The following is an 8,404-nucleotide window of genomic DNA, read 5'->3' as shown; positions in this document are numbered from 1 at the left end:
CCCCACCCGGGCGAGAGCGGGAGGGGGGGCGAGCAGGCTCCGCGCTTTATGTGTCTCCGAATTCTCTTCCTAATGCTGCCTTGCACGCTCTGACACAAAAGAGGGGACTTTCTCGCGGCTCAGCGCGAGTCCTAGCTTGGCGAGTTGAAACCCGGGGGTTCTCCCGCTGCGAGACCCCGCAGGCCCCCTAGGCCGGCGGCTCCCAAGGCTTCGGGGCCATGTGTAGGTTATTTTGGGTGCCGCAGCAAGGTGGTGCAGGTGAAAGGGAAGCGCGGCCGAGGCCGGAGGCCGGGAGGCGGGGGCAGGGGTGGGGCGGGGTGGGGCGGGGTGGAGGCTCCGCGGACCCACCCCCCAGCCCGGCGGCCCGGGCAGCTAGGCGAGGGCTTGGCAGTGGGTGTTGCCTTCTACCTCTGCGAGCGGGGAGGGGTTAGTTTCCCACAGGGGATTTCAACCATCACACTCAAAGCCCGCCTCCTAATCCTCGGGCGGAGCGGCTCGGGGGCCCCATTTTATGGCAATAAAGCGACTTAGCGCCTGCTGAGCGAGCCCCTCCCCGCCGCCGCCCCCGCCCTCGGCCCCACCCCGGGGCTCGCCCGCAGCGGCGGGGCTTTGTTTCTGGGGAGGAGAACCCGGAGCTCTTTTGTTTGGGGGGTTTGGTGTTTTCACCCCCCACCTCACCCCGCCCCACCCCACCCCCGGTGCCTCTCCGGTTTCCTGAGCTGCGGGCTGCGAGGGAGGAGAAGCGGCGTCTTGCTACCCCCTCGGCTGGGCCCCGGGGTAATTCGATGCGGGCCTGGCGAGGCTCCCCACGCTAGACCGGGGCTCGCGTCTCGGCAGCCTCCACCCACCGGCCCACCCTACATTTAGCGCATCATGTGATCCGGGTAAGTCATTTGCAAGTACAACAGTTCCCTGGGTTGCCCCCCATTCATTTCCTGAGAACTGCAGAGAGCAGCTGAGAGGCTCTGCCTGTGCGTGTGCGAGTGTGCGTGTGAGTGAGCGCGGGTGACGCCGTGTGTGTGCGAGAGTGTGTGTGCGCGCGTGTGTGTGAGAGAGAAAGGGAGAGAGAGAGGGGGACTCTGTGAGGGAAAGAAAACAATTTCTCCTGCTCTGCAGCTTCCGTTCAGGTCTGTGCCGATTCCGTTTCTTATCAAAATAAACAACCCCCTCCTCTTTTTTTTTTTTTTGCTGTCCCAAATCAGACCGTATTCTCTTAACATGTTTTATTTTCCTTCTGTCATCTGCTCAAGTTAAATCATTTTGGTTGGTCTGTGTTCTTAAAGGGGGAAAGTGTTGGGAAGCGGGAGGGGGCCGAGGGAGGGCGATGCTATTGCAAAGCAAGTAGCGTCCGTCGGATTCGTGGAGAAGAAAGAAGGAGCCTCCCCCCCCCCCATTATTGAAAAAAAGAACTTACCAAGTAACGTGAATTAAGCAAATGTTTTTCTACCCCTAATTGAATTGTTGGTTTCAGTGTTTGCCAGACAGTTGCCAAGGATGAGAAATAAAACACCAGGGCTGAATTGGGGGTGGAGGGTGGTTTGTGGAAATAGTTTGCCCCAGGAATAGAGCGAGAGTTCGGTGAATAGCTGCAGCCCCGGGTCTGTGCGAGCTGTGGGTGTGCGCTGGCGAGAGTGGAGGGGAAGGGGTTAAGGCGGAGATGACACTGCTGGCATGGATAGCGGTCCTGGTGCTACATTCATTATTGTCTCTGGTCGTAATGATGTGTAACTGTCACTTGCCACAGTGCCTTGTCCACGGAAGTAGCCAGAGGCTGCCCCGTAGCTGTTATTTTCAATTACTGGGGACCTGGCCAGAGTTGACAAGGGGCAACTTTGCGCGTCCACCCTGGCCGGGAAGCCCGCCTCTTCGGCCTGGAAGCTACTTCTCGCCTTAGGAGCTGGCTTCGAGGACTCCGGACTTGACCTCTGCGACTAGAGTTGGTGTTCTTGTTAGATGCTCCCCTACGGGGAGAAGCAGTGCTGCTTTTGTTCGGTAGAGAACTGCCTATTAGAACTTTGGAAACTTTCATCTTTGGGGAAAAGGGTGGGGTGCACTCAACAGTTCTGTTTCGAAGTGTATTAGAGGCAAAGGCTTGGAAAAAGTACCAATTCCTTTGTTATATGCCCTGCAGCTTACCAACCCTCTTCACCCTCCGCTTTGAGTTTTGCATACTTTAGTAGTAATAGCCTTAATTCAGCTGATAAAAGCTGACCGTGTTGAATTAAAGAGTATTAGTACAACGGAATGTGTAATCTGGATAAACAGTTTGTGTGGTTAATATTGTCAGATCTCTAATTTAACTGTACAGATGGTTTAAGTATGGTTCTATATGGATTGTTTTAAGCAATTCCACTGGCTAATAGAATTCTCGACAGAGCACTCAGATGTGTTATTTTGAATCAGCTTTAATATTTTCTCAGTTTCCCTATAACACCAGGGAGATGAACAGCTCTATTTACATTTAGTGCTTGGTGCATCTAGTTGCTTTGGTAGACATCTGCCAATCAAATACGCGTCATTGTGCAAACGTACCTAGCTAGCCTCCTCCTTGCCCTTTTCTTACTGGAGGATAGAGTTGTTTAGATAAGTAAATACTTTGAAATAAATTTGGTGGCTTTTTACAGGCAGCAGCTTGTGGTGGGGATGGGAGTGGTCGCTTTGAAGAGTAGGTGTGTCTCTTAAGAAATGCTCTTTGCAATTGACGTTTAATAAAAACAGTAATTCCACCCTCCCTAAGCCTGATTGTGCTGTGTGCAGACCTCATTCAAATGTTGTTTGCATTTTTAAAAACCACATAGAAATTGGTTATGATAAAGGGGTATACTTTTAGGCTAGAAAATGTTGAACTGTAGAAGCTTAGTAGAAATTGGATGTGGGAGGATAAACATTTCAGTTGCATAAGTTATATCTTTATCCCTGCAGCCTGGTCAATCTGGAGACTACCTGGAGTATATTAAGCTTCTTTGAGTTGGGGAGAGAGTAATATGAGCATACAAGAATTGGCAGAAATTTGTAATGTATTTAGGAAAGGTTTATTCTATCTTCTAATCCATTACTCTTATGCAATATACTCAAGCTGGTATAATTTGGAATGTTTTCACATAAAATTTTCATAATTTATGAACTAAAACTCTAATTAATATAGCTGTGACCAGTAAACAAAACATTCCTGAGGGTGTTTCTGTTTATTTTTGAAGTGCTTCAGTTATTTATTGCTTAATAATACATATTTAACAGAAACTTGCATCAGCTAAACTTTATTTTGGAATGCTTTGTATTACTGTTTTTTGAATGAAAATTGTTGTGCTAATGAGCTCTTAGTATTTTTTCTCCAGAAAGTTGCTTTTCAACAACTGAATGTCACTTGGGAGAAAACTGGTCCTGGTATAGCATTTGAGACCTTGACTTGAGCAACTCTTGGCTGGTGGTTGTTTACTACAGCTGCAGCCTATGTGTGTACAGAAAGAGAAAGGGCTGCAAACACTGGTGCACTCACTCTTCCCTGGCCAAGGGGAAAACGAATCAGGATGCTCCATGGTCATTCCTAAGAGCATGCATCAGGCATGTAATAGTGAGTGTTCTGGTCGATTAAAAATATGTATGTTCCTCGGGGATTACTTCCTGGCCTTCTGTGAAAGGTAAACATGGACTTCAACAGACTAAGAGTGAATTTTAGATGTGTCATGAAGCAGGCTGTTAACAACTTAATGAAATAATTTGGTCTTAAAAATAGGGGGTTTTTTTTGTTTGTTTTTTTTTTTATCTGCAGAGACACGGAAGTCCTGAGTCCTGTAGGTCTATAGTGAGGGGATTGTGAACTCATGCCAGTGTTGGTTAATCTAGTACTGAGTAACCTAATTAGTGAGGGGATATTGTTAAATGGTTGAATATATAAAGATCCTGGACATTTTCACCACTGTGCAAAATGGAAAATGTGGAATTTCATATTTATGCAAATTAACAGTAGAATACTCATTAAAATAGGGGTGTCAAATGGTTTGTTTTCTTTATATTATGAAACAGTTTTAGAGTGTCACATTCATAAATCTGGATGTAGATGATTTGTGTATTGTGTAATGCAAAATAATTGTATTCTACAAAATTAGAAATGGAACCAACTCTTTTGGAAAAGTTATTTACTTTTTAGATAAATACGTTTCCCAATTTTTACTTCCATGTTGATTAATGAACAAGAGCTAAAGATCCCAAAATAGTTTCATTCAGAATGGACACCGTGGTTATCTTTTTCTTTTAGAAAACAACTTTCATTTTTGTAAATAATTCCTAAAATAGATTTCAGTTGCTTACCTCTTATCATTTACGTTTTGAAAATACCCTATGCTATTGGAGTGCAAAATATCTACATTTTTGCCCAACGTTCATTTATTTTCCTTTTTCAAATTCATATTTATATGTTTTTCAGCCTACAAGTTATGCACAGCTTTCAGTCTTAAGTATGTACAAAATGTAAGGGTAAAAATATTAAAATTAAATCACTGGCAACACCCTATAACCACAGCCTTAACTCATCTGCCACAACCACCGCTCCCAAAATCAAAATGCAAGTAAACAGATGGGCCTTGCTCCGTGCCCAGAAGGTCAGCAGCCCTAGGCTCTGTGAGACCTGCTTGGTTTCTAGGTCCCAGGCCTGTCCAGAGGACTGTGTGACTTCAGCTGGCCAGAATTCATTTTCAGGGCCCAGCCAGCCACACCCCATGTGATGTCAGCTTTTGAGTTTTGTGGTCAAGAACACATGCTGTGGATTAAATGGTTACTTTGTCTATATATTCTCAGTAATTATGTTACAAAAGGATTTTTTGGTTTTGGGTGTTTATTGTCATAAAAGTGGCTACTTGAGTAGTCATATTACTCCATAAAAATTTGTTTTGGTCTGGCAGTAGATTACAGGATAGTCACTCATAGAATTCTGCTCTGGTATGGTCTTTCTTCCTGTCTTTGTTTTTGCACTTAAAGTCGAACTTTTATTTTGTTACTAATTTCATGGTGTATATTTTAAAATATTTGTTAGTGTAATAATTGGACTACTCCAAACAGTATTGCTATTTAGGTACAGATGGACGAGCAGAAAGCCCTTGCTGCTGTATTGCTGCACTGAAGGTGAGAAGGAAAAAAGTGCGAGAGCTTTGGGGTAGTTTTCCTACCCCCATCAGAGGCTATAGAAGCTGCCACTATTGCTGGTTGCTGGCGTAGACACCCAGGAATTATGTTGCAAGTGCTACATTCACCATGCTTATCAGTAGACAGTAGTACTCCCAGATCTGCCGGGATATGTACCAGTACCCCAGTGGATTCCTGAAAATGTGGATCGTTTGGAACACTATGTATATATAGTACGTGTTTGTCTTCCTATATACAGTCATGTCTTTTCATTTAAAGGGAGCACTTTATGGCTTCTCTTTGGCATGTCCAAATTACCAGCATCACTGCTCTTGTGCTTTGGGGCCATTATTAAAAAATAAGGGTTTCTTGACCACAAGTCCCGTGATGCTGTGACAGTGGATCCAATAACTGAGAACCCTACTCAGTGACTGACAGGGGAGCGTGTACAGTGTGGATATGCTAGACTAAGGGATGAGTCAAGTCCTGGGCGGGATGTCGGAACTGGATTTCTTGAGATTTCATTACGTTATTCAGAACGGCGTGCAATTGAAAACATGAATTGTTTCTTTCTGGGATTGTCCATGTAATGTTTTCAGATGGCGGATGACCTTCAGTACCGAAACTTTGGAAATCAGAACCTTTGGTAAAGGGAAACTACTGTAAGGGCTTTTCACAATAACTTGTGGCATGGTGTGTATGTATGTACTATATACACACATATATATACACACATATATTTACTGTTTTATATATGTATTAATATATATGTATGTGTGCTTCTGTGCTTATTTAATGCTGATGTGTTTTTCTGTTATTTATCTATATTGGTTCATACCCCCCCACACCGTATACATTCTCACCAAAAATTAATAGTAAAAAGCCCCCCACACTTGTATAAAAAGGGGAAAAACACACAGACTCTTTTTTCACATTCAGTTTAGTAATACTATTCTTGCTTTATTTTTGAGATTAACAAGCAAACTCGTAACAAAACATGAAAACAGCTCTGCCTCAAAGAAAACAAACCAATAAACCTGAATGGCAACCAAGATAGATTACTGTAAAAAGTGAAATAACTGTAAAGAAAACCAACATACGTTTTATAATTAGGTGTCTGCGAAGATGGTGCATCCTGGGATCAGGACTGATTGAAGTGGCAGAAGTATCTGAGTTTGAGTTAGTACTCTTCTTGCTTACTAACTCGGGGTGGCCTTGGTCAAATTTCTCAACGTCTCCTAGTCAGTAAAATGGGAAGAATAATATGTAGTTTACAGAGCTGTGGTGGGGGTAAAATGAGATAATGTGGGTAAAAATCTCTTTGTAAAACTGTCAAGTGTTGGTGTGGCAACTGATTTGACAGGAAAACCCTCCCTCCCTACTCCCTACCCCCTGCCCTAAAAGGGATGAACTTTGCAACCTCTCAAAGTGAGCATATAAATTACACTTAACGGAGAAGGAGAAGGAATTTCCGAGTGTGGGTAGAAAACTTCTGCCTGTCAGAGGTCATGAATTCCATTCCTGTCTCACTAGAGATTTGCTCCATGACCTTGAGAAAGTCACTGTTAAGAAGTTTCTATGTGGCTGTTATAGAAGTTGCTATTAACATATAATGCAGGTGAAGTATCTGAGCTTTTCAAAAGAAAAAATACGTGAAAATACAGTTCCGGTGATCATTTACAGAAAATAAAGATCAACAATGATTATTGAGAGATTGTAAACCTCTAGGCTACTTCTTTAATGAGTCAAGTGAAACTTCTATGAACTGGTCATTAAAAATGCCCTTAAATTTTTTTTTTATAGAATCTTTAAATTTGTGCTGTTGTACTACAATTTATAATAGTCTTTTGAGCTGCGAATCCCTAGTTAAGCCAAGATTCTGTTGATTAAGGTATGTCTGATTTGTAGCTTAGAGTCTATTGGTTAGACTCAAACATTGTTTGCAACACAACTAATGCACAGTAAAGAAAAGCAGGTGATAGAGATATTAAATGGGTATTTGTAAATTTATTGAACACATTTTATTTACATGTACACGTTTTCAGTCATGTACAGTTCTCAGATTTCTCTAAAATCTGAGAAGATGAAGAACAATATTAATTTCATAATGTCTCCTTAGCCACGTTTTCTCCAGTTAAGAAACAAAAAATACTTTTTCACACTCTGGGTAAACACTCTATTCTTGCCAGAGCAAAGAACAAATTCAAACCAGCTCATCCATATAACTCATTTTAGACTCTTCCATGTCTTATATACACTTTGCCTAACTCTTATTCATGTTGCAACGATCACTGTAAACGTTTCTTTCCTTGTGACTTATCATCTCTTGCTTTAAGACTATGCTAGATTCCAGTCTGTCTCTATGGCCCCATAGCACATGATATTCCTTTTGGTGTCAGTTGCTTCTTGACTTGCCTTGTTCCCTCCCAATAATGAGCCCCTTGAGAGCAGAAAATGAGTCTTACTGTTATAGTTACTTTCCTGGCTTCCAACACAGTTCTTACTATAGTGACTGGTTATATAGTGCTAAAATACTTATTGAAAGAACAAATTCAGGAGTACAGTCCATGTGACAATCCTTTGAGTATCATGGTAATTTCCTACCTAAGTCTTTTCCTCTCTAGCTAGATATTTTCAACCTTATTAGCCATTCCCCAATTCACTACAATTTCCTGAAATTGTTTTTCATCTTGCAAAATCAAACCTTGTAGTGGAGTCAAATAGTACTGGATCCGAAACCTCAAACTAACCCGTTTTTAGCTGTCTAACTGGGCAAGTTAATTCTCCAAGCCTCAGTTTACTCATTGGTAATAAAAGAAAAACAAGAACAAATTAAGTCAACATTGCAGAATTATTTTGAGGATTCAAATTGTGGTAATACCTGTAAAGCATCCAGTATATAAAGATTTGCACATACTCAGTGCTTCATATCTTATCCTGCTCCAGGATATTGATGCCTCTTTTAAAAGCAGTGCTTCAGAATGAATAGTAGCAACCACATAAAATAGCTGCTCTTTATTGTACAGCTAATATAATACAGAAGTTAGGCACTGTGCTTTTCATGTGTTAGCTTATTGATATGTACTCTTTAGTAAACAGGTATGTATAGTTGACTTTCGAATAACTGAGACTTTGAATATTATACGTTGAGACCCCTAACGTACCTTTAACACACTGAATTTTGACTCAGATTTTTCAGCTATTGTGTGATGGGTACTCTTCACCAAGTAACACGGCCCGCCTCGTGACTGCCACTTTTGAAAAAATATTTGAAAATTTTACTGCT

General features: G+C 42.1%; 1 protein-coding gene across 4 annotated transcripts in view; it reads left to right on the top strand.

The window, feature by feature from the left end:
* Positions 1–603: 603 nt before the first annotated feature.
* The window catches only part of KLF12 (KLF transcription factor 12), a 400,237-nt gene continuing 392,436 nt past the window's right edge, over positions 604–8,404 (top strand). For 2 of the 4 annotated variants that reach the window (XM_033104442.1, XM_033104439.1), the window contains exon 1: positions 946–1,127. The gene's annotated coding sequence lies outside the window, so the exon portion shown is untranslated. Of the gene's footprint in view, positions 885–945; positions 1,128–8,404 lie in introns of those variants that run through there. The other 2 variants (XM_033104440.1, XM_033104441.1) reach the window with 2 other exon arrangements.

This window comes from Rhinolophus ferrumequinum, chromosome 4 (genome assembly GCF_004115265.2).
Source record: "Rhinolophus ferrumequinum isolate MPI-CBG mRhiFer1 chromosome 4, mRhiFer1_v1.p, whole genome shotgun sequence".
In the NCBI taxonomy this organism is placed as follows: domain Eukaryota; kingdom Metazoa; phylum Chordata; class Mammalia; order Chiroptera; family Rhinolophidae; genus Rhinolophus; species Rhinolophus ferrumequinum.
The sequence above is the reverse complement of the archived record's forward strand: the minus strand, read 5'-3'. Positions and strand labels throughout refer to the sequence as shown.